Source organism: Hylobates moloch, unplaced genomic scaffold (genome assembly GCF_009828535.3).
Source record: "Hylobates moloch isolate HMO894 unplaced genomic scaffold, HMol_V3 SCAFFOLD_27, whole genome shotgun sequence".
In the NCBI taxonomy this organism is placed as follows: domain Eukaryota; kingdom Metazoa; phylum Chordata; class Mammalia; order Primates; family Hylobatidae; genus Hylobates; species Hylobates moloch.
Genome location: NW_026652302.1, coordinates 2,310,375 through 2,335,852, shown reverse-complemented (window position 1 = coordinate 2,335,852; position 25,478 = coordinate 2,310,375). Strand labels below are relative to the sequence as shown.

Genomic DNA, 25,478 nt, shown 5'->3' with positions numbered 1-25,478 from the left:
AATGGGTGTGGACAGAAGAGCTAACAGGAAGTTTGTACTTTATGTAATTATCCAGTTAATATACCATGGTAACTGTCATTGGAGCCACGTTGTTGGAGGACCATCTTAACAAACCGTGGCAACTTAAATTCATGTATTTGAGAACCGTGCAAAGCAAGGACTGGTTTTCTATAAATAGGAATGATGTGTGTATTTATTTATTCATAAAGACTGTCTTTTGGAAACATTTAAATCGCTCCTTTTTCTAGGTGTAGTTTAAGAAAATAGGAGAGAAAAGTGGAAGAAAATACTATGATCTGGTGACAGATTAGTCACATGTATGTCTTTGTATGTTATTTGATTTATCAAATCATTTATTTAGTATTTATCATGTCAGTCATTTTTCTAAGAGCTTTACAGATATCATCTCATTTAATCATCTTAATAACAATAAGGTAGCTATTATTAATTTTCCCTCTTAAAGATGAAGACATAGGCACAGAGAAGATAAGTGACTTACTTAAGGTCACACAGCTTGTACATGGAAGAGCAAGATTCCAATACAAGCAGTTGTCTTTGAAGGCTGCACTTCCAACAACTGCACAGTGCTGCCGTGTGTAACGGGCCCATGTTGCTAATTCTGCAAAGTTACACAGTGTCCAGTTTTTGCTCCTCTTGGTAGAGTTAGGCCTACCTCATTTATTATTGGCATTATGACTATAAACACATCAGTACACAAAGCTGGCATCATCTATCACAGAGATTACTAAGGCTCCACAGAGCTTAGGAGAGAAGCCATGCCTTTCTTTCAGAACAGCCATGAATGAAAAGGGAATGTTTCGGAGGAAAGGAAATGCAATTGGTGACATCTCTCAGGGTCTGAATCAATTATTTCAGAGGTCAAAGGTATGAAGCTCTTTATGGAGGTGGACAAAAACACCAATGATCATGGAATGAGTCAATTGTTTATTCAATTTTACCTATATTTCAAAGATCTCTTTAGGAAAATATTCAAGCCAACTCAATTGAAATTTAAAGGACATAAATTTGACTTTGTCTTGCAAACAACTGTCTACTCCTCTAACCACTAAACCTAAAAATTATAAATTTCAGTGACTCTGACAAACATATTAGGAGCAAAAATAACTGTGCTGATAAATACAACAGAGTACTGATAGTTCAAAAATAGCATCCCAATTCTCTTGTTAAAAGTCTGGGAAATACTAGTAATCAGATAACTTAATTTGAATCATTGGAGTTGCAGTTAAAGATTAAAATGCTTGTTTATTTTTTAAATCTTCTTGGGTTTCGTTTCCACTTCCCAAATGTCAGCTTGGTGCCTAGCAACAGCCAACCCTCCAATTTTCAGTGCTATCCTTTTCTCTCTTCATCAAATAAAAAGAAAAAAAATCAAAAGGTTATGCAGGTTGTTACTAGAAATAACTTATTTCATAAAACAGTATGAATGAACTACAGTAAGCCATTCATGAGTATAAGTTCACAAAGAGCCCAGTAGAGATTCTATTTCTCACAGACTCTTTCTTTCTAATTCGAGTCCAGTTCTAGTAGTTGTGAAATTCTTTAGTCCCTATAAAGCAGATCTTGGTTCCCAACTGATTTTATTTAAAAAGGGGGAAAAAAGAGAGAAGAACCAATACTAAAGAAAAATTAGTGAAACTGAGCACACATGTTGGGCAGGCAGCACAATAAAAACAGTAGCAACTAGAGATACACACAAAGAGATCTGCGTGCTACAAAGTGAATCAACCAATGTGGGCACCAGTTTCCATTAAGAAAAAAATAATGTAGCTAATGATATCTAAATTCACTTTAGGTTCAAAATTCAAATAATACCATAAAAGCACTTTAAATTATTTCAAGGCCACCCAATACAGTGTAACATCAATTGCATCATGCCACTCTGCTTAAATGCCTCCATTGCCTTCCCATTTCTCTTAGAATCATTTTTATTCTTCGTAGGCCAGAGTCCTTAACACGGCCCTGAGTGATCTTTTACCAGTCTCTCCACGATGCACACTACTCCCCTTTCACACAGACCTTCAGTTCTTCATGTTCCCTAAGCTCATGCTCATCTCTAGGCTTTTGCCTTTCCTTTCTTTCCCTTAAGCCTGGGACATTCCACATCTGAGCTTATTAGGGCTGCCTCCTTCTTGCCCTTCACTTCTTCTTCTCATAGAGGCTTTCCCTATGCCACTAACCTAAGGGAGATTTCCTTCAATTAACCTCTATCACCTAGCCTTGTGTAATTTTGTCTATAGCCCTAAACACAATTTGCAGTTACCTTATTTATTCACTTGCTTATTATTTGTTTTCTCCTATACAAGAGCATAAGCTAAGTAAGGGCAGAAATCTCATCTTTCTCATCTTATCTTACGCATGTTTCTCCTGAAACAGTGCCTTGCAAATGGTAGAAACTCAATATTATATTTTGAGAATAAAGGAATGTTCATATGTCATTTGCTGATACATCACCAATGCAAAAGCACAATGCTTGGTATGTAGTAATCATTTAGTTAAAAACATCCCTTAACGTAACTGAATAACTCAACCAGATCATCTTCTTCATAGTGGTTGCTAAGGTTTATATGTTTGTCTCCCAAACCTCATGCTGAAATTGATCCTCAGTGTTGGAAGTGGGACTCAAGGGGAGGTAATTGGGTCATGGGAGCAGATCCCTCATGAATAGATTGATGCCTTCCCCTGGGGGTGAGTTCTTACTTTATTAGTTCCTGAAAGAGCTAATTGTTAAAGAGTCTGGTACCTCCCATTCAGAGGTGGAGGTGCTTCCTCTCTTGTCATGTGATCTGTGCATACACTGGCTCCCCCTTCATCTTCTGCCATATGTGGAAGCAGCCTGAGGCCCTCTCCAGAAGCAGATGCCTCTTGTAAAGTGCCAAGCTTCTCATACAGCCCGCAGAGCCATGAGCCAAAGAAATCTCTTTTTTTATAGATTATCTAGCCTCAGGTATTTCTTTATGGCAACACTAAATAGACTAAGACAGAGGTGATGGTATGAGTTACTTATTATTTTCTGTATTAGTTCCAATCCTGCTGTAAAAAAAATACAAATTTGATGGCTTAAAACAACACACATTTATTATCTGACAGTTCTGATGGTCAGAAGTCTGACGTGAGTCTCACTCAGCTAAAATCGAAGTGTCAGCCAAGATACATTGCCTTTTTTAGCTTCTATAGGCTGCCCACATTCCTTGTGTTGTAGCCTCGTGCCCACCTTCAAACTCGGCAATGGCCAGTTGAGTCTCATGGTGCATCAGTCTAACACTAACTGGCCTGCCTCCCTCTTCTATTTATAAAGACCATTATAGTTATACTGGGTTCATCCAGATAATCCGGGATAACCTCTCCATGTCAAGATGCTGAATTTAATAACACCTGCAAAATGTCATTTGTGATGTAACATAACATATTCACAGGCTCCAGGGATTAGGATGTGAACATCTGTAGGGGGCCATTATTCTGCCTACCACCTTGTCATTGGTATGATTCTGAGAAAAATTCACCTTTGTCTTATGCAACCCCATGAAAACTCTCTCTCTTATCTTTCAAACATGTGATACATGATCACATTCTAGAGAGAAATTCCCTATAAGTAAACTTATCTCCCATTTTCCCATCTCAGGAATATGGCCTGAATGTGTGGGTGATGCAATTTTGCATAAATTGAGAAATAGATTTAGACTACTACCTCCTATGCAGACAAACAGCCTGAAAATAAGCAGATGTTGACATCTTTGGACAAGCTCAAAATCCATTTTGGTTGCTTGTAGAAGATAATTACAAGAAGAGAAAACACATTCCATTCTCATCATCAAAATGAGAACAACAGCACTGTGTCTTGTAAGAATATAGAATTCAGGGGAGCCAAGCAAATTGCATCATTATTAGAAGGATCTATCTTAAGCCTGGGGGTAGGGAAGAGAGACAGGATTATGGACTCCCAAATCTGCATTTAGCTAAGGCAATTTTCTTCATTTGCCTATGGTAAATCAGCCTATATAATTAAGCAAACCCAGGGGCCTAACACATTAACTTGCCATCGATATATTCTATCTGCCTTGGCACCACTAGTGTTTCTGGCATTATTTATGAAGGCACTCTTGCTATATTTGCACAGCATGCAGCATTGTTCATAGCAGGCTGTGGATTATTGTCAATGAATAATGCCCTAGAAGCTCCTAACCCTTTGTGCAATAGCTGCTTCTCTGTGTTCTGCTTAAGATGATAGCACAGCCATAAATAAGCTACCAGCCGCAGGATTCATTTGGCATCAGTGAATACCCCTACAAAGCTACAGGTTCACACTGTTCCCTGATACACTATAAACAGTGTTCATCACTAAGAATTTTTTTAAAGGTGATGAACCTTAAATATGGACATCAGAATTTTCTGAAATCTCATTTTGCTTGAATTGTTTATCATCCAACATACACATCAGGTCTTCTTTGGGAATTTACCTGTGAGAGATGGCAAGAACAGCGCCAGAGAAAGAAGAATTCCTCCACAGCCTCTCTTCTGTCTAAATTACTAAGAATTGAATGGAAGGTCATCTTCTAACATAGGAGGAGGGAGAGTTTTTTTCCTCTTCGAAACCTCCATGCCTTGTCAGAGAGCTTCACAAGAGGCCAGTGAATCTCAGACTTGGATTTCACAGCCCAGTTTGGTAAAAAAAAAAAAAAAATCTCTCAGAGATTTCTCCTTTGCCTTTTCCAACAGGCCACATAAAAGCACCTTACCAAAATTCAGAGGAGAACTGGTTTTCCTTTTGCTAAAACGCCATGAGGTCACTGTCTGTGCCTAGTACCTACTTCAATGTCTCTAGTGAATATCTCTCAAATTCATTCAAGAAGCATGCACTCAGAAACATGCATTAACCTTTTCTTAAATGGAGGCACCACTCAATTTAAGACTCATTACTCACAAGGACGATATCAATCACCTGCTACCAACACCAGACAGGAAGTCAGAGCAAGTTTACTGGATAGAGCTATCCCGTTTCACAACCATAGTGATGAGGAACTTTGCCACTAAAAAGCACTGGAAAGCCTGTTTCCTGGACTTTACCCAGCCTTACCATCTCACCAGGCTGTATTAGTTTCCTGCGTGTGTCTAAACAAATTATCACAACTTGGACGACTTTAACAAAACAGAAAGTTATTCTCTCACAATTTTGGAGGCCAGAATTCTGAAATCAAGGTGTTGGCAGGGTCACGCCTCCTCTGAAAGCTCTAGCGGGGAATCCTGCCTTGCCTCTTGCGGCTTCAAGTGGCTCCCGGTGTCCCTTAGCTTGAGGTAGCATCATCACTCCAACCTCTGCCACCATCTTCACCTGGCCTTCTATGCTGTGTGCCTCTGTGTCCAAACCTTCCTCACTTTCCTCTTATAAAGACACCAGTCTGATCATTTTAACCCTGACATCCTCAAATCATTACATCTGCAAAAATCCGTATTCCCCAATAAGGTCTCATTCTGAGGTTCCAAGTGGACGTCAGTTTTTGGGGGGTATGGGGGAAGGACACTATTCAACTCACTTCACAGGGAGGGTTTCTCTGCCTGGGCTCGGCTGCTGTGAAAATTTGTATTTCCATGGCCCCCGCATCCCCCTTCTCCTGCAGCTGCCAGCTCCCCTGGTCCTTACAGGAGATGTAGGGAGCCTGGAGCCTGGAGCCTGAATTAATGCAGAACAGAGCACCAAACCCACAGGGTATCATTTCCAGCCTGCCGCGCATGCGCCACAGCAACCAGGCTTTCTCTCAGCAGAACGACTCCAGACGGTCAGGCTTCACTCCGTCTCCACCTCCTCTGGGGAGATAGGTCTCTGTCTCTGTCTCTGAGGCTCCTTTCTTCTTTCTGGAAGATTCTTCAACCTTCCACTGAGCATTTAAACAACCTAGAGGAACTCAATTTTTAATTTAAAATGTGCTTTTTTTCTGAATATAAAGGTAATTCAACTTATTATAAGATGATTTTTAAAAAAATGCATCAGAATATTAAATAGATAAAATCCGCATTGGCCCCATTTCATAAAGGTAACCACTCTTACTGTGTATACATATGCTGAAACAATCTTTCTCTATGAAACATACTTTTTAAAAACGGATAGGGCAAGGTTGTACATAATGCCTCCCTTGGATCTCAGGGAATTCACGGAATTCCCTGGAATTCCATGGAATTCACAGAACTGAATCCACTCATTATTATAATTTTATGATGTAGTCAACACAATGAAAACAACATTCGAGAATTAGAATTTATTTTTAACTTGCTATTTTTGCATTATCTGCCCTAATCATTTCCTCATAACACTAAATAATCTCTAAAACTCAATTTTAATGGCTGCTTATTATTTCATTATTCATGCATTGCAATTATTTTAAATAACCCTACGTTATGGACATACAGATCAAGTACAATCTTCAAAAAATAATAAAGCAATGCATAACTTTACTCCCAAACCTCCTTGAATAGCTCTAATAATTACATTAAAATACATTTCTTAATCAAAAGATAAAGATACTTTACAGTTTTTGATATATATAATTAAACCTCTAAAAAGCTGATAAAAATTTATAATTTTGCCATCTGTTTTATCATTCTCTTCAAACACTGAGCATTAAACTGTATGAACATTTACTAATTTGAAGGGCAGGCAATGCTATCTTATTGCATTTTAATTTGCACTTCTTTGGTTACTAGTGAGGTTAGAGATTCTTATATTTATGAATTATTATATTTCTTCTTTTGTAACTGCTCTTCAAACTTTTTTCTAGTGCGATATTTATCTTTTTCAATAATTCATTTGTTCATTCAACACATTTATATTGAGTGTTTATAATGTGCCAGACAGTGGGCTAGATTGAGGAAAATGAACATTGTGGAGGTGGGGGGAGGCCTGAGAAACAGATAGCTTATTGGTTTCTGCCTTTATGGAAAATTATATTTATTTTCTCATTAATTTACAAAATCTATGTGTTAAAGAGATCTTTTTATTTTATGTATGGCAGCTATTGTCTTATGAAACTTCAGGGAGAAATCATCTATTTTTTTTTTTGGAAGGGGTGGATATATACTTTATCCCAAAAATATCCAGCTATTTTTTTCATTTGCTTATATTTTTACTATTTTTGAGTCAATTTTTCATTTGGATTGTATTTTGATATATGACATGAGGTTTTAGAATTAATTATTCTCTGAATGGTAATTAATTCTCGCAGTACCATGTATTAATGATGTGTCATTTTGTCATTGTTTAGCAACTCATATTTATCATACAGTAACATTTCATAAACATCAGGCTCTAGGCTTTCTATTCTATTCCATTGTTCTGTCTTTTCTTAGGTCAATGTCACAGTCTTCATTAAAATTTTATTGTATGTTTTAATATATGACAGTGGAAATCCTGGCATTTAAAAAAAAATTGGCTGTTTTCACTATTTTTTCTTTTTTTTTTTTTAAATCCACGATCACTTTAAGACCAAACAAACCAACCCAAAATTTCCCTTTGGCATTTTGATTGAAATTGCTCTAAGTTCCCTCATCTGTCAGATGAGGTTGCACTCACCTCTATTCCCAGTTGCTAAGCAATTCCTAATTATCTTTTACTCCACAGTCCCTTAACATAAAGTCCCCACCTTACAGGACCACATTAAGTAGATCTGCCAACTCAGGTCATCTGTCTGAAACTCTGCCTCATAAACCAGGAGAGATGTGGACCAAAGAGGAAGTTACATAGAGGTCAAAAAAGAAAAAAATGAAGACTGAGTTTCAAGTCGAAATTTGAGGTCCAAATTAGCAGTGTGAGTAGGTTTAAATATCAGGGTACATAAAAATCTACTTAAATTCTTTCCTTTTTATTGGTTAAAATAATACAAGGCACTTTTATATGTTTTATTGCAAATACAAAGTGCTTCAGATATTTTATAATTATTAACAGATTTGTTGGATAGCTTGGTCCAATATAGCATTGTTCCAGAGAACAGAAAGAAATATGTTTTCTAACACTCTTATTTGAAATTAATTATAAGAGATGCATTGGGTTCAGGTGGCCATCTCCTACGGCTTTTCACTATGGACATCCATGTAAGCTTTAGTTCCTCCTGGATTCTCTGCTAGTCCACACTGCTCTTGTTATAGCTTTCTCACCTGCAGTATTTGCCACTTACTTTAGTCATCTTCGCATACCTGCTTACCAAAGACTAGGCTTAAGTACAGGATCACAAGCAAGTATATGTATAGCTGCCTTGGAAAAATTAATAATAAAGTGGTTTGAGTTTTCCAGAGAGTATCAGCAGATAGGAAACCATCTTCACTTCCTATGAACCTGGATAAAAGAGGGTATTAGATTGCTACATTTATCCAGTTATAAGCCATAACAGCTTGCTTAAAACTTTTTTCAATTTATTCCAAACAACACAACTCACAAAAAGCCATGGAATCCATTAAGTATTCATCTTTTTCCCTCTTGGCACATAAAAATAGGCCAAATTTCTTACTCAAAGGTCCAAAGAAGCTTTACATACACGTTTGTTTTGTTTTCAAGAACTGGGTTGAAGCATATCAGGTACCACATAGGTAAATAATTCAAATCAATTCCAGTGGAAAACAAAGGCCTGCACAATCCCTCTGTGGAGTACAGGACAAAGGCCCTGAGACCTGATTAAGAGCAAGAATTCTGCCCAGCCATGCAAACAGGCAAACGCTCAATGAGTCCTTCTATGTGATGCTATGTACGTTATATGTATTTATCTCAATTGTATCCTTTTTTTTTTGAGACGGAGTCTCACTCTGTCACCCAGGCTGGAGTGCAGTGGCGCTATCTCCGCTCACTACAAGCTCCGCCTCCCAGATTCAGCCATTCTCCTGCCTCAGCCTCCTGAGTAGCTGGGACTACAGGTGCCTGCCACCATGCCCGGCTAATTTTTTGTATTTTTTAGTAGAGACGAGGTTTCACCGTGTTAGCCAGGATGGTCTCGATCTCCTGACCTCATCCTAGTAACTCTGCCTCTTTGCTCATCAGCAATGAGGCTAGCATTTGAAGGCTCCTCTGCAAGAGTTGAAGGACTACCCCAGGGTCTCTGTATATTTCCCTGGAAGCTCTTACAGTAGCACCAGGAAACCTAGCCCCATCCCAGAAGAATCATTACACTAGGGATTCTCCCCTGGGTATCAGGGCTTGAATATGCCCCTCTCATGGCTCTGAGAGGCCCTTTGCTGAAAAGATGTGTGTAAGAACTGAAGTTTCCCTGGGAATAGTGCACCCACAGACTCACAAGGGGCCACTGGACACCAGGCCTATAGACGCAGCTGGCGTTGGTCGATGGGTTTTCAATTCTGAGTAGGTCTTCTTCAAAATTCCCTTTTCCAGACTTTTTGAAATATGTTATTGTTTTCTCCAATTTCAAGTAGCAATTACTCTATAACTGGATATAATTTCATTTATATGTAAATGGTATTATATTTTCATTTATGTTTCAATTGAAGCTGAAAAAATTTACTATGGCTGATTAAAAACTAAAAGATTGGGTGGAATGAGTCTTCTTTCATAGACCAAAGATGGAATTCTAAATTGTATTTATACTTTGCCATTTAATGGCATGATTATATTGAGACATTATCTAAAATGTCTAGTTTTCTTGCTCAGCAAATTTTTAGTCTATTTTCCTCCTTAAAAGCTCTTGAACTCATTATCTCATATTTTCTATTTTCTGATCTCATATTGATAGAGTCATCACACATTTTCTTCATGATTTCAGGAGATTGCTCTTTTCAGAACAGACGTATTTAATATAAACTGTACCTGGACTTCATGGAGACATTTACTTTTGATATTGCTTTACTTATGTTAAAAATAATTTTAAAAGTTTTTAATTTTCCTTGGATCTTTTTCATGGAACATTCTTATTCCCCTGGTGTGATATTACAGTAGAAATTGACAAACCTGAATAACACGGAGACTCTAGTGGTTCTGTGTACAGTCATGCAATTAAAATAGTTACAGCATGGTTTGATTAAGCAGATACTCAGGAACATATGATTAAGTTAAACCCTTTTATGCAATGAATTAATTTAAAATTGGTGACTTGAGTTTAATGTTACATATAAGCAGTCTAAATTTAACCTTTACAATAAGTAAAAATATATCCAGAAGTTTATCTGGATCTCATAAGCAAAAATAATTAATATTTACACAGTTTTTGTGATATTGCCAAGCACTTTATGTGTACTTCTCCATTAATCCTTATAACTTCAGGTTAGATACCATTATCCCCATTTCACAGACGAAGCAGCTGAGGTACAGGAAGGTTAAGTAATTGGCCCTAAGTTATATAACTAGCAGTGCAAAGTCAGGTTTCAAACTCGTGTCACTTGACTCCAAACTTACATTATTAACCAGTGTGCAGTAATGCCCCTAAAGCTTTTTCCAGGTAGTGTCCCATCCAAGTGTTGACCAAGAGCTGCCCTTGCTAAACTTGTACTGCCAGATGAATTATGACTAATTTACAGAGCTATGCAAGATGGAATCCACAGAAAGTCTCACAGTAACACCCTAAGCTGCTTCTTGCTTATAATGTAACTGACAGACAGAAAGTTCTGATTTAAGATTGCCAGATTTAGCAAATAAAAAATGCAAGATACCCAGGTAAATCTGAATTACAAGTAAGCCTAAATTTTAACATAATTTTTAAAAATACATATGTCTGATGCAATATTTTAGACATACTTAGACTAAGAAATTATTTGTTGTTTACCTGAAATTCAAATTTCACTAAGTGTCTTATATTTTATCTGGCAACACTATCCTGGGTTGAGTTCATTCTCAAATGTTGTCCACTGAACTGGAAGAGAACACCCACGTGAAAATTTGGCTTTCCCATCTTGAGTCAAATGCCAGGGTAACCCCAAGACTTACTCAGATTCCAGAGTCACCTGCGGCTTGTGATGTGGTCATGGCCCTACATCACCACTCCTCCCAAGCCAACCACCTCCTCAGGCCCAGTGCACTGAGCAGTGTGATTTAATGAGTTGAGTTACTGGAAACACCTCTTTCCAAAAGGTTTAATTAATCTCTTTATATGTCCATTGAAGCCTGAGTCACAGAAGGTAGGGTATTTGGACGACAAAATATCAGCAAACATTGTCACAAACTCCCAGTGGTCATTCTTACTCCCACTGTATCCTGGTCTCTAATCCAAAATTTATGGAAACATTCAAAACTTCATGTTGACAAAAGAAATGTCCTTCTCATTCTACTGCTTTCTGGGTGTTCATTCTCAGTCATAATATGTAAAGACCAGATGAACAAGGTCTTTGAACATCTGAGGACAGAATTTGGTCTTGGATGCTTTGTATCTGACAGCCTTTAAGCTTACACTGGGGATGAGGCCAAAATGCATGATTCCATGTGAAATTACTGGGTGAGCTTCCCATTACAGAGTTCACAGTGGCCTTGAAAAATATTGTCCTTTGAGGTGTGCCAAGTCAAAATCTTGCAAAGTGCTATTTAATTGATGCAGTGAGTTTAAAAGCAGCCAACTCTATCATATTAGCCCTGTGTTGCTCACATCAGCAAGTGCTCAATAAATAACTTGTTGACTGATTGACCGAGGGGATATTGGAAAAAAGTACTGAATAATTCTCTTTGCTACATGACCAGATGTCCTCTTTAAGGGTGAACACAGCAGGACATGGCAAAAAAGAAAAAGCAATCGGAGGAGCTGCTGAAAATTATTCAATGAGAGCAAAAAACAAGAGAAACACATTATCTGCATTTCATGCTGGATGCAAGAGCATTTGAAATGGAGTTGTCACAGCAGTCAGAATAGAGAAAACTGCCCAGGATTGGGAGTTTAGAGACTGGAATTTTGGCCTTCTGCCAATAACCACACGTGAGGCCTTAGGATAGTTAATTTATATTCTTTCTGGAAGTTTGTCTAAATGTTTTCTAAGGTCACTTCCATTCTGTAATTTTCTAATTTTTCTTCTGACTCAGGTTTTTATGCATTTAAGCATCAGAAAATATTAGCCTTCGGACTCTTCTCAAGTATTGATTTGTTGCTTTTATTCCTCAGCTTTTCTAAGCAGATTACATGCTTGAAAAATGTGCTATCAATTCCTTATGAATATCTTAGCTCTAAGGGAGTTCAGCTACTTAGGTTAATCAGCATAGCCCTAGTGCTGTCATACAATCAACCTTTCTTATAGTCATTCATTCTTTTATTCAGTGAATATAAAAATTTTAGCCAGTACATAGTTAATATTTATTTAGAACCCACTACATACTACTGAACCAGGCATCGGTGAGAAGACCCCTACTCTCAAAGGGTTTATAGTCTAGTTAGAGAAACAGGAACGTAAACAGAATTTCAACCAATTGTGTTAAGTGCCATAACAGAGGAGTTGGCAAAGAGTTGTGGCAGTCTAGAGGGAAGGTGGCCATGTCCTAACTAAACCAATCAGGGAAGTCTTGATATATCAGGTTGCAAGAAGAAGTATTCCAAGCAAAAACCATGAGGTTATTCTGCAGTAATACATACAACTAACATAGGCTTTATTGGAAAGGGAAGCTAAAGAGGCCAGGTTTGATAGTTTAAAAATCCCAGAAGGAAAAGAGAAATGAGGAATAGAAATAGAAAACAATCATCAAAATGTATAAAATAAGTATGTATGTTTGTGGGGCAAATGTTTGTTGAATGGAGGTTAAGAACTGAGCACTGCTCTATGGAAAATCATAGTAAACAGCACACACAACACCCTGATCTTCCACAGGCAGGTCTCTGTAGCAACACATTCTGTTATAGCATCAACCAATGACAATGTACTGAGTTTCTCATTTTCCCTGATACTAGTTCATCACAGGCTTACTTTCACTGACCTCAGACTAAAGTGGCCCTCACTTCCCCAGTAAGTACTCTCCACTGTGTAATCCTGTTGATTACAACTTGAAAGCACCTTGTCTATCCATCCATTTATTGGCTTTGGACTTGGAAAAAAATACGGTTCCTTCCTGAGGTGAAACCATTTGACTTCATATTTCCAACCTTGAATAAAGGGTTAATTTCTTGTGGGCCCCAAACCTGTCAGTGCCTAGGGACAGTGTTTGGCGTATCAAAGTCTGAAATCTTACATCAGTGTCTTGGATCAAGAACCATATTTTCTCCATATATGGCACTAACCTTCACAACCTCTTATATTTCCAATGGCCTTGTGACCCTTCAGTCAAAAATGGTAGAATTTATTTCACATTTGTATTACATTTTTTACATTAAAAAGCACTAAAATTGGCTCCTAAATCCTAAAGAAACTTATTTCTTTCTCTACTAGAATGAGTTAAGGTGCTGGAATAGAAACAGATGGAAAAAAGAGATATAATTAGGAATGAGCAGAAATTGCGGCTTTCTTATTTGTATGGCATGGTTCCTTTCATTGAGTATAATATATGAGCTTCAGTGTAATGTGGTCATCAATTTTAATTTTGCCAGCCATTCATTTGATGGTTGCTGCCATTCCCATCCTAATCTTCAAAGGGCACGGCCAGGATAATTATCACAGCTACCAGATCTTTCCCCTGTAATATCACTGAATCTTATCAACCTATTTTCTTGAAACTTGGGATAACAGGTAGAGAGTTACTGCACTCACTCTGACAATCACCTTTCTCCAAAAGCACAGATTTTAGAAGGATCAAAATTGCAATCACATATTCTGTTATATAACTCATTTCAGACAAATATTCTATTCTAGTCCACATTTAAATGGTTATAGCCCATAGGATTGCATGACCTTGCCTCTACTTAGTCAAAGCGGGCTTTATATTTTCAATTGAGACATAAGAAAACATTCTCAAACTTGGCCATTTTATTAAAAAATCTCACTGATGCTTACATGTTTCTCCTTTAAACAACTGTCTCATATGCATATAAAAGCCAGAAATTTCCTTTTTTCCTTTAAGGTTGCACTTTTCGCAGTGCACACAAGACAAGTTAATGCAGGAATTAGTAGTTAGTGATAACATTCATGAATAAATGTGATTCTAGTCAGTTTTTTTGTGTAAGAAAGTGTTTTTAACACAAATCTATCTGGGTGGTTTTGCTAAATTACCAAGTTCAGCCAGTGGATATTTACAGTTTCAGAGTCCACTTGACATTCCCCAAGAAATAAAAGCAGTCAAGGCATTTTATTTTAAATTGGGCTGGTAGTAATTTCCTTTTCTCTAAAATTTGAAGAAATTTACATAGTGTCTAAATATAACTTTATCATCTGCAAAATGACTTCCCCTTGGGATGGCAAAAGACACAAGTGACTCCAACCATTATTCCAATGAAGTTATGAAGGAAAACTGTGCAAATTGAGTTATTGGTTTCTTACAATAAAGTTGAAGCTAAACAGACAAAATTTCTATTTTAGCACTCTTGCTGGCTAATTTTCACTTCACTCATTATTTACAAGCCACTGTTTTTCTCAACTAATTAAGTTACTCATGTAACTCTTAATGGTTCTCATATATATATATAAACATATGCATTGCATCATTTGTACTTCTGAGATGAATTCATTAGCAATTAATAACTGTACAAAATCCTCACCTAAATTCATACTCCTGTGAAGGTACTTGACAACACATGACACACAGTTCAGTTCTTTTTAAACATGCTCAGATACATGCACACATACACTAGGAGTTTATAAATAACAATAATTATTATAAATAGTGGCATTCGGCATGATAACCAATTATTTTCTGAATAATCAGTGTCCATTAATATTCTCACAGATTATTGTGTTTACAAATCACTGAAGACCAACATACTTGCAATACGCAGAACAGTAAGTTCATAGCATGAGACCCCAACTAAAATGTTAAGCCTCACAAGTAAGGAATGGTTATTTCTGCTTACCACTGCATCCCCAACACATAGAACAGCGCCTGGATTACAGAAGAGGTCTTTACAAAATACGCATTCATTGTTAAAAAATGAATGAATAAATTATCTAGAAATAAGTGTGAGATTATTTTCCTCCTTTTTAAGTTAGTAGCAAAGCAATATAAAGATGGATATATTTTGGATCAAGAGAAAACGTCAATTAGGCCTACACAGTAGCTAGATGGCCAGGATTTAAAGAAAATACTTCTGAACTCTTTTACACCATTGGTGATAATGTAAATTAGTACAGCCTCTATGGAAAAAGGTATGGAGATTTCTCAAATAACTAAAAATAGAACTACCATTTGATCTAGCAATTCCACTACTGGGTATCTAACCAAGGGAAAAGAAATCAATATATCAAAAAGACACCTGCAATTGCATGTGTACTGCAGTGCTATTCACAATAGCAAAGATACAGAATCAACCTAAGTGTTCATCAGTGGATGAATAGATAAACAGAATGTGGTGTATATACACAATGGAATAGTATTCAGCCATAACTGGATAAAATCATGTTGTTTGCGGCAACACGGATGGAACTGGAGGTCATTATCTTAAATGAAACAAGCCAGGCACAGCAAGACAAACATTGCGTGTTCTCACTCATAAGTAGGAGCTAAAAAAATTTGTTCATGTGGATGTAGAGTGGAGTGATAGACACTGGAGACTCAGAAGGGGTTGGTGGGAGGATGAAGATAAGTTGTTAATGGGTACAATGTGTTTTACTCAGGTGATGGATACCCTACACACTCTGATTTTAACCACTATAAAATCTATGCATGTAATAAAATTGCACATGTACCTCTTAAAGTTGAATACAAAAAAAAATTAAGTGAACACATCCCCTTTATAGAAGAATCTGTAATTACCTAAATGTTGAAAAATCCCAAAGATTTGCAGTCACTGAAAAACCTTACATACAGCAAGCTGCAGTAACCAAGGAGACCATTTTGTGTAAATTTACACAAGGGCAGAAATGAGTCCAGGAAGGACATGAAACTCTGCATCTGAGGACAATATGTTTATCTACTTAGATCTAATGATCACAGACATCCCCTTGATTAGAAATGGGGAAAAGCATGCAGTATGCCTGGTCCATGGGAAAATATATCCCCCAGGCAGTGTTAACACTTGGCCAGCTATGCATCAGATCCATTACAATGGTGACACCCCATTTTCTCTATTATGCTGAAAACTTGTGAGTGCTACTGTCTTTTTTGTTGGGTGTAATCAATATTAAGAGAAGATGATGGAAACATGGGGCATGTTCTAACAAGACAACTTCCTATCCAAGTCGTTTATGAATAAAACAAAGAACTAGATGTTCCTGTTTATCCTGCTTACCTGTAGCCTGGCCTAAGTCAGAAGTGTAGGTGAGGCTGACTCTGGAGGTCTGAGCTAACTTTCTAATACATGGCCTTTCTCATTTTATTGGCCCTGCTCTAAGACTCTTGCTTAGAGTTTTGATTTGCTAATAAGAAGTTGTTCTGAATGGCTAAGGTCCACCTTTCCAATTTTTTATTAAATCAGATAATGTCTGCTTGTGGACTCAAAAATTATGATCCATAACTACTAAAGATTCCTACTACATCTTAGAACATAAAGGCAAATGGGTAGGAAAGAAAAGAAAAATAATGATAAGCAAAGCTAAATAAAATGGAAAAAAAGCCAGAGATTTCACACCTTTGGGGTTTTTCCATCCTCCAAGCTATTTTTTCTTGCTAACTCTGCCGTCTATTCATGGATGTTGTGTTGTTGTCTGTCTGGGTGATTTACACAGTGCTGGTCGTGCTGCCAGCTCTAGCGTCATCTTCCCTTTGAAGCACAGCCAGAAAGGTGTCACTGGAAATGCTGAATTACTGTACATGAAAAACACAAAGGGAAGTATGAACTGGGACATCCAGTCTAGAAGAGGGAAGGCTAAAGAGAAGGTATGTAATGGTATTCAGACAGGTGCAAATGCCTGCCAGGCCTGCTGAACTCTGTGTTGAGTCAAGACTGAACTACACAGAAACCTGACAATTTTATTGATGAACATGACTTTATTTTTATTTTTATTTTTGAGACGGAGTCTCGCTCTGTCGCCCAGGCTGGAGTGCAGTGGCGCAATCTCGGCTCACCGCAAGCTTCGCCTCCTGGGTTCACGCCATTCTCCTGCCTCAGCCTCTCCGAGTAGCTGGGACTACAGGCGCCCGCCACCACGCCCGGCTAATTTTTTGTATTTTTTAGTAGAGATGGGGTTTCACCGTGGTCTCGATCTCCTGACCTCGTGATCTGCCCGCCTCGGCCTCCCAAAGTGCTGGGATTACAAGCGTGAGCCACCGTGCCCGGCCTGAACATGACTTTAGAATTTAATCTGACCTAACATCCTCACTTTACAGCTAAGACATTGATGTTTGAGATACAGCCCTAGTGGGGCTAACCTACAAAGGAAATCAATGCACTGAACTAACCTGATAATCCACAGCTAATCTGCAAAGGAGATCAATGCACTGAGGACATGGCTGAACTGACACTTTCTAGGTCTATTTTCCATTATGCAAGATGACTTTAGGTGGTACAAAAGCAGAGTATATTTTTAAAGTTATGTAATTCTTTTTATATATATTCTTAAAAATAACATGACCACATAAATTTAGTGATATAAAATTTCCTGTAAGTAAAAATAAGCAAATCCTACAAAGTGCCAAAAACAAATGGCTCTCTTAGAAATGTGGCCTAATGCCTTTGATCTTTATTGCACCATCTCAACCACCACCTCATCAGAAGTACACTGAGGGTGGGGTGGATGCAACTGGAGCTTTTATGAGAGATCAACAATGGGGGAGCTTTTCCTATCATCAGAGATTTTATTTTCAAGAGAAATCAGGTTAGTCACTAAGGCTATGGGAATTTCTCTGGGTATGTCCCTGGAAAAGATTAAATCCAGTCTTCCTTGAAACTATGAGAAATGAGATGAACTCTTCACATGGTATCCACATCCATAAGCATCTGTGACTGTTTAGAAAGTGTAAAAACTGATAATGCCCCCAAAACAATAGCAATATATTTAATACCTAAAATTTATTATGTGGCAAACAAGTCAGGCATAAGTTAAGACCTCAGATTATCTCAAATTCTTATCACTGCTTTGGAGTTGGGTAGCAGTGAAACAATAAAGGAATAAACTTTGAAATAATCCAGGTTGGCTTTAATTTGGGGAGTGATTTTTATCGTTATTATTTCTATAAACTATGTCGACCAACATTCCCTCTAAGTCAATGGAAGTTTTAAACTACTATATTTCAACATTGAGTCCCAGCTGTTTTGTGGTTAGAATGCGTAGAAGAACAAGTTCATCAGAATTAGGTCTTGTTTCTTTTACCAAAGCTAAGCTCAATCTAGATACAGGTAGTTGTGGCATATTTGGAGACATGGCTCTACAAGAAAATCAACTAAACGGACTGCTTCCTACCACTGAGGGTAGAAAGAAACCTGGTAAATTTGGACCACTCCATTTTATGGCAGCTGTAGTGTCTGTACTACATTCTTAAACCAATCTTTTTCTTCAGATGAAGAGATGCAACGGTGACATTCTGCCTGAGATTCCTCCCTGAGAACTCTTTAAGCTTGATCAAATTAAATGACTACTTCTTATAAAATAGTATTTGATGACTGATTTTCATGAATGAATACAGGACTTTGATTTTTTGTAGTCCTGAGATTGATAATGGGTCTCAGGAGATTTTCAGGTACTCTCAGAATAAGACTATTGGTATGGTTTGGACCTGTGTCCCCACCCAAAACTCATGTCAAATTGTAATCCCCAACATTGGAGGTGGGGCCTAGTGGGAGTTGATTGTATCATGGGGATGGATTTTTCCCCTTGGTACTATCCTCACAATAGTGAGTTCTCCAGGGATCTGGTCATTTAAAAGTGTATAGCACCTCCCCTTTCTCACGCTCTTGCTCCTGCTCCAGCCAGACAGGTGCAAATGCCTGCCAGGCCTGCTGAACTCTGTGTTGAGTCAAGACTGAACTACACAGAAACCTGACAATTTTATTGATGAACATGACTTTATTTATTTTTATTTTTATATATTTTTTTGAGACGGAGTCTCGCTCTGTCGCCCAGGCTGGAGTGCAGTGGCGCAATCTCGGCTCACTGCAAGCTTCGCCTCCTGGGTTCACACCATTCTCCTGCCTCAGCCTCTCCGAGTAGCTGTTCCCCTTCACTTTCTGCCATGATTGTTTCCTGAGCTTCCCTTCACTTTCTACAATGATTATAAGTTTTCTGAGGCCTCTTCAGAAGCAAAATCCACTCTACTTCCTATACAGCCTGCAGAACTGTGAGCCAATTAAACCTCTTTTGTTTATACATTGCCAAGTCTCAGGTATTTCTTTATAGCAGTGTGAATACAGACTAATACACAAAATCAGTACCAAGGAGTGGGGTATTGCTATAAAGATACTTGAAAATGTGAAAGAAGCTTTGGAATTGGGTAACTGGAAGTTGGAAGAATTTGGAGGGCTCAGAAGAAGAGAGGAAGCTGAGGGAAAGTTTGGAACTTCCTAGAGACTTGTTGAATGGTGGTGACCAAAATGGTAATAGTGATATAGAAAATGAAGTCCAGGCTGAGGAGGTCTCAGATGGAAATGAGGAACTTATTGGGAACTGGAGTAAAGTTACTCTTGTTATGCTTTAGCAAAGCACCTGGCTGCATTGTGCCCCTGCTCTAGGGATCTGTGGAACTTTGAACTTAAGAGTGATGATTTGGGGTATCTTGTTGAAAAAATTTATAAGAAGCAAAGCATTCAAGTATAGCCTGGCTGCATCTAACAGCATACACTCAAAAAAAAAAAAAAAAAAAAAAAAAACCCCAAACTGAAACGTATTTAAAAGGGAAGCAGAGCATAAATGTTTGGAAAATTTGCCTCCTGGCCATGTGGTAGAAAAAAAAAAAAAAAAAGTCAATTTTCAGGGTGGAATTTAATCAGGCTGCAGAAATTTGCATAAGAAAAAAGGAGCCAAGTGTTAATATTCAAGGCAATGGGGAAAAGGCCTCAAAGGCATTTCAGAGTCCTTTGCAGAAGCCCTTCCCATCACAGGCTGGGAGGCCTAGGAGAACAGAATGGTTTTGTGGGCCAGACCCAGGCCTCCACTGTCCTGCATGCCCTTGGAACACTGCTGCCTGGATTCTGGCTGCTCCAGGTCCAGCCATGGCTCAAAGGGGCCCACATACTCAGGCTGCTGCTTCAAAGGGTGCAAGCCATAAGCTTGGCAGCTTCCATGTGGTGTTAAGCCTGTGGGTGCATAGAATCCAAGAGTTGAGACTTGGGATCCTCTGCCTAGATTTCAGAGGATGTATGGAAAAGCTTGGATGTCCAGCCTGCTGCAGGAATGGAGGCTTTAGAAAGAGCCTCTACTGGGGTAATGCAGAGAAATATGGGGTTGGAGGTCCCACACAGAATCCCCCCTGGGACACTGCCTGGTGGAGCTGAGTACAAAGGATCACCATCCTCCAGACCTCAGAATGGTAGATTCACTGACAGCTTTCACTGTGCCTGAAAAAGCCACAGGCGCTCAACAGCCCTTAAGAGCAGCTTCAGGGCTGAACCCTGCAAAGCCACAGTGACAGAGCTGCCCAAGGCTCAGGGAGCCCACTCCTTTCACCAGTGTGCCCTGGATGTGAGACATGGAATCGAAGGAGATTATTTTTGAGCTTTAAAATTTAATGACTGCCCTCCTGAGGTTTCAGACTGCATAGGGCCTGTAACCCCTTTATTTTGGCTGATTTCTCCCTTTTGGAATGGGGGTATTTACCAAATGCCTGTACCCTCATTGTATCTTGGAAGTAACTAACTTGTTTTTGATTTTACAGGCTCATAGGCAGAAGGGACTTGCCTTGTCTCAGAAGAGAGTTTTGACTTTAGAGTTAATGATGAAATGAGCTAAGACTTTGGGAAACTGTTGAGAAGGTATGATTGTATTTTGAAATATGAGAAAGACATGAGATTTTGGAGGTGCCAGAGGTTGAATGATATGGTTTGGATCTGTGTCTCTCTCCAAATCTCAGGTCGAATTGCAATCCTCAATGTTGGAGGTGGGATCTGGTGGAAGGTGATTGGATCATGGGGGCAGATTTCCCCTACAGTATTGTCCTTGCAACAGTGAGTAAGTTCTCCTGAAATCTGGTCATTTAAAAGTGTGTAGCACTCTCTCTCACGCTCTCTCTGTCTCTCTCTCTCTCTCTCACCATGTAAGATGTGACTGCTTCCCCTTTGCCTTCCACTATGAGTGTTTGTTTCCTGAGGCCTCCCCAGAGCAGAAAGTGCTATGCTTCCTGCACAGCCCATAGAACCATGAACCAATTAAACCTCTTTTCTTTATACATTACCTAGTCTCAGGTATTTCTTTATAGCAGTGTGGAGAATAAACTAACACAACTATCAAAATCCAAAAGTTCCTATATGGTCAATTCTCAAGAAAAACAGTTGCTTTTTAAGATTTATTCCAAGTCTCGTGACATAGGATATGCTGTCATACTATTTTTTTTAAATCCTCCTGCCTCAGCCCCTCAAGTAGCTAGGATTAGAGGTGTACACCATACCACTGTGCCTGGCTAATTTCTTAATTTTTGGTAGAGATGAGGTTGCACTATGTTGCCCGGGCTGGTCTAAAACTCCTGGGCTCAAGGAATTCTCCTCCTTCAGCCTCTCAAAAGTGCTGGCATTACAGGAATGAGCCACCGTGCTGACCTTGTCTTTTATTTCTTTGACTTGACAGTAGTTGACATAGTTATGCACATAGACTTCAATTCTGCCTATGAATTTTATCTGTTGGGATCTTATATCCACAATTTCTGAATACTGGAATGCTGTAATTTTTAGTTCTTTGGTGATCTCTTTCAGTCCTGTGGCTTTAACTACCAACTACATATTGTCAGCTGGCAGTTATTTGCCCAGCCAGACCTCTTTCTTGAAACACAGACCTATATGCAGTTGTTCATGTCACATCTCTACATGTATACCAGACATCTCAAATTAACATGGCCAATAAAATGGCCAATATCCACCATCAAAACTGCTCTGCCTGAAGTCATCTCCATCTCAGTTAGTAGCAACTCCATTCTTCCAAATTATGAAACCCAAATCTGTGGTTTTATCTTTGAATCATTTCTCTTACATCCTGAATTCAATTTTTCAGCAAATCCTACTGGCTTTGTCTTCAAAATATATCCAGAATCTGAAAACTTTTTACATCTATTGCTGGCAGGCTAGTCTGTGTCTCTGTTATCCCTTGCCTGGATTATTCCTATAACCTCCCATTTAGATCCCTTGCTTTACTCCTTATACCTTATGATCTCTTCTTACTCTACAGTACTCAGAATAATCCTTTTAGATATACCATGCTCTTTGCCTCAATCTCTTTAATGATTTTCCATGTCATTCAAAGTAATATTCAAAAATCCTGCCATGGTCTAGAAGGTTCTACATGATCTATCTACAAACTCTGCCCCCAACAGTTCTTCTCTGTCCTGTGACTGTAATCATTGCTGGGTTCCAGACATGACAGAGTGTAAGGAAGGAGAGGAGAAATAAATAGATCAGAATCACAGTTAAAGTGTTTAGATTCTGTGAAGTTTTTCCCTCAAGAAAAGGTTTTTTCCTGGCTCATTTGTTTTGACGCGGTAAGCTTGGTTGTGAAGAAAGCAACACAGCTTCCAGCCACAGCAACCATGTACACTTTGCCTTCTACCAGGACAAAGACTGGTTGCTTTCATCTTTTGCATTGCAGAATGCTAATGCCATACCTAACACATAGTAAGAAAATTTAAAAGTGTTCATTATTCATTAAGTGTCACATTGCTGGAGAACACATAGTTCTTTCAATATTATCAGCAAATAGTTTGAAAAATATCACAAAAGGCATCTTTAATAATGAATGATATACCATACTTAATATTGGCTTCCCTTACACTCATGCTATATATGAATGCTTTCACTAACACCTCAACATTCCCAGTGCTGTTAGTAGTTTAAGGTTTCTCTGCAATGACCAGGACATTCGATGCCAAGATATGTAAGTAGTTTAGTGACCTCATTTCTAGGCTTCATGCTAAGAATTTCTGAATAGGAAACATTTTCAATATGGCCGTTATTTGTGTAGCACCTACACTTTATGTCTTTGAATTTATAAGTAGCTTATTGGTAAAACTTTCTAAGCCTGGGCATCTATACCTTAACAGATTTCCAAGAATTTATTATTTCCCATACTCTACTGACTCAAAAGAGAATTCTTTCCTGCATGTTAAAAATATTATTTGTGTAAATAGCTACTCCTTTAATTTCTGTGACATGAAGTTATGCAAGCTTTTGACTAGAAATTTCCCCTAAGGCAATTCAAATGTCAGATTGAGGAGCATATTAGGGAGTTTCAGCATGAAATATCATATCCAATGTGATCCAGCATCAAGTCATCTAAGAAGCAATAGTAATGGAATCGTATTTGAAAAGGTGGTACAGTTGTGGAATAGCATAAACATCTATCATTTTATCAGAATATAAAAGTCTCTTTATAAATTTTAACCTCCAATCATCACTGAATGGTAGTGGTCAGTGGGGTACCTGAAATATTTCAACAGTTTCATAAAAATAGCCAGTTTGAGAATGGTCTGTATGTAAAAATTTTATGATATATATTTAGGTCCTCAAGACTAACAAGAACATATGCTTTGTTTGTTTTTCTTATTTTTCTTTTTTTTTTTTTGAGACGGAGTCTCACTCTGTCGCCCAGGCTGGAGTGCAGTGGCGCGATCTCGGCTCACTGCAAATTTCACCTCCCGGGTTCACGCCATTCTCCTGCCTCAGCCTCCCTAGTAGCTGGGACTACAGGCGCCTGCCACCATGCCCGGCTATTTTTTTGTATTTTTAGTAGAGACAGGGTTTCACTGTGTTATCCAGCATGGTCTCGATCTCCTGACCTCGTGATAAGCCCACCTCGGCCTGTTTTTCTTATTTTTCATGTGCTACTAATTTATTTTCTTCCAGATAAAATAAAATGAATGCAAGGAAACTAAATGGATAATCTGACACTTTTCAAAAAGCCCTCAAAATGGCCATTTTTTTATCACAGCTTCCATCAGTACCATTCCTTGCATATATTATATTCTCCATTTCTAATACTTTTGCATCTTGTCCAGAGAATTTCTATGTGTTCTTCAAGAATTAGCTCAGGTGCCAATCATTCTCCTGCCTTCTCTGAGGAATCGCCCGTTGCAGCCAGCGCTAGAGAATCAATCTGCCTTTTCCTTTAAGTTTTCCGAACTTAAAGAATCTCTCATATTTTTTGGTAATATCCATCCATACCTTTCCTATTTGACTGTGACCCTCTGGATGCCAGAGACTATATCTTATTTACTTCCAAATTCTCAATGCAAAGCAAATCAAATATTAAGCAATATTTTGGATTTGAAGGAGTGAAAGCAGCTAACGTTGTAATGTCTTTAGATCAGTTATTTAAACAAAGCTTTTCTTTCTCCCACAGAATCTATCCTCTGCATTCCTGAATCTCAAGTAAAATATCATTGCATCCTCAGCTGCAGTCAGAATGCCTCAGCCGATGAGCATGTCATGCTCACTGTGCATTTTCTGGTATCTGGGCTGATACTGTTGTCCAGAATTCTCTACATGTGGATTGTGAAGAGCATTTATAGCAGAAGCTGTCTTACCAATGTTAGTAACAAAGTACCTTTCCTCAAAGTGGAATCATCCTACCTGTTCTTACCTAGAGTTCCTCAAGCAGAATCTCATCCTCACTGAGACATGCAGAAAACATAAAGGAATCATAAGCAGCCCCTTTCCCACATATTATTTTAAATGACAAAACTACCTTGAACCAACGCTATTCAAATCACTGCCGTCCTCAAGTCAAGGCAACTCTTCAGGTGACCAAGGAAGCTTGACCAACCACCATGCTCCCAGCACATACAGCCTCTAATGCATTTCTTTTATAAGCATTGATCACAAAGAGCTAAACCACTTAAAGAATGGCACTGACTCGAAAAGGAGTGAAAATGAGTTTAACAGGTACAGATGCTAATTTCACTAACCTCAAGAGCATTACATAGTTTCAACAAACAATCATGCATAGTAACATGGTCCCTTGATTTGGTATCCCTGCTCCATCTGAATCATTTGTAGAGACCACTAAAACAAGTATTTTGGCAATAGAAAGGAACAGTGGCAATGGCTTTAAAACGCCTACAGCAGGAAGCAGAGAGGGGATCTCTGGGTCAGGCTTCAAACTGCAGATTCGTTTTGTTGACGTGGCTGTTGTTGTGTTATGTTATAATTCTATTAGATCTGCTGAGAAGGAGAATATTGAATTTGGGGGGGGGGTCTTCATATGCTGATACTTATCACCACTGACACTTGAGCAATTTAACACGTTGGAAATTAAGTCTGTGTTTCAAACCCTCTACACTGTGGAACTAAGTGTTCTCAGCTTGTTCTATTTTTGCCTTTGGACCATTTCATTTTGAAGACACACTTGAG

General features: G+C 38.4%; 1 long non-coding RNA gene across 4 annotated transcripts in view; it reads right to left on the bottom strand.

The window, feature by feature from the left end:
• LOC116463105 (uncharacterized) overlaps positions 1-25,478 on the bottom strand; it is a 280,319-nt gene that overhangs the window by 92,589 nt on the left and 162,252 nt on the right. For all 4 annotated transcript variants that reach the window (XR_009211992.1, XR_009211991.1, XR_009211993.1 and 1 more), the window contains exon 4: positions 16,626-16,801. This is a non-coding gene — a long non-coding RNA (uncharacterized LOC116463105). The remainder of the gene's footprint in view (positions 1-16,625; positions 16,802-25,478) is intronic.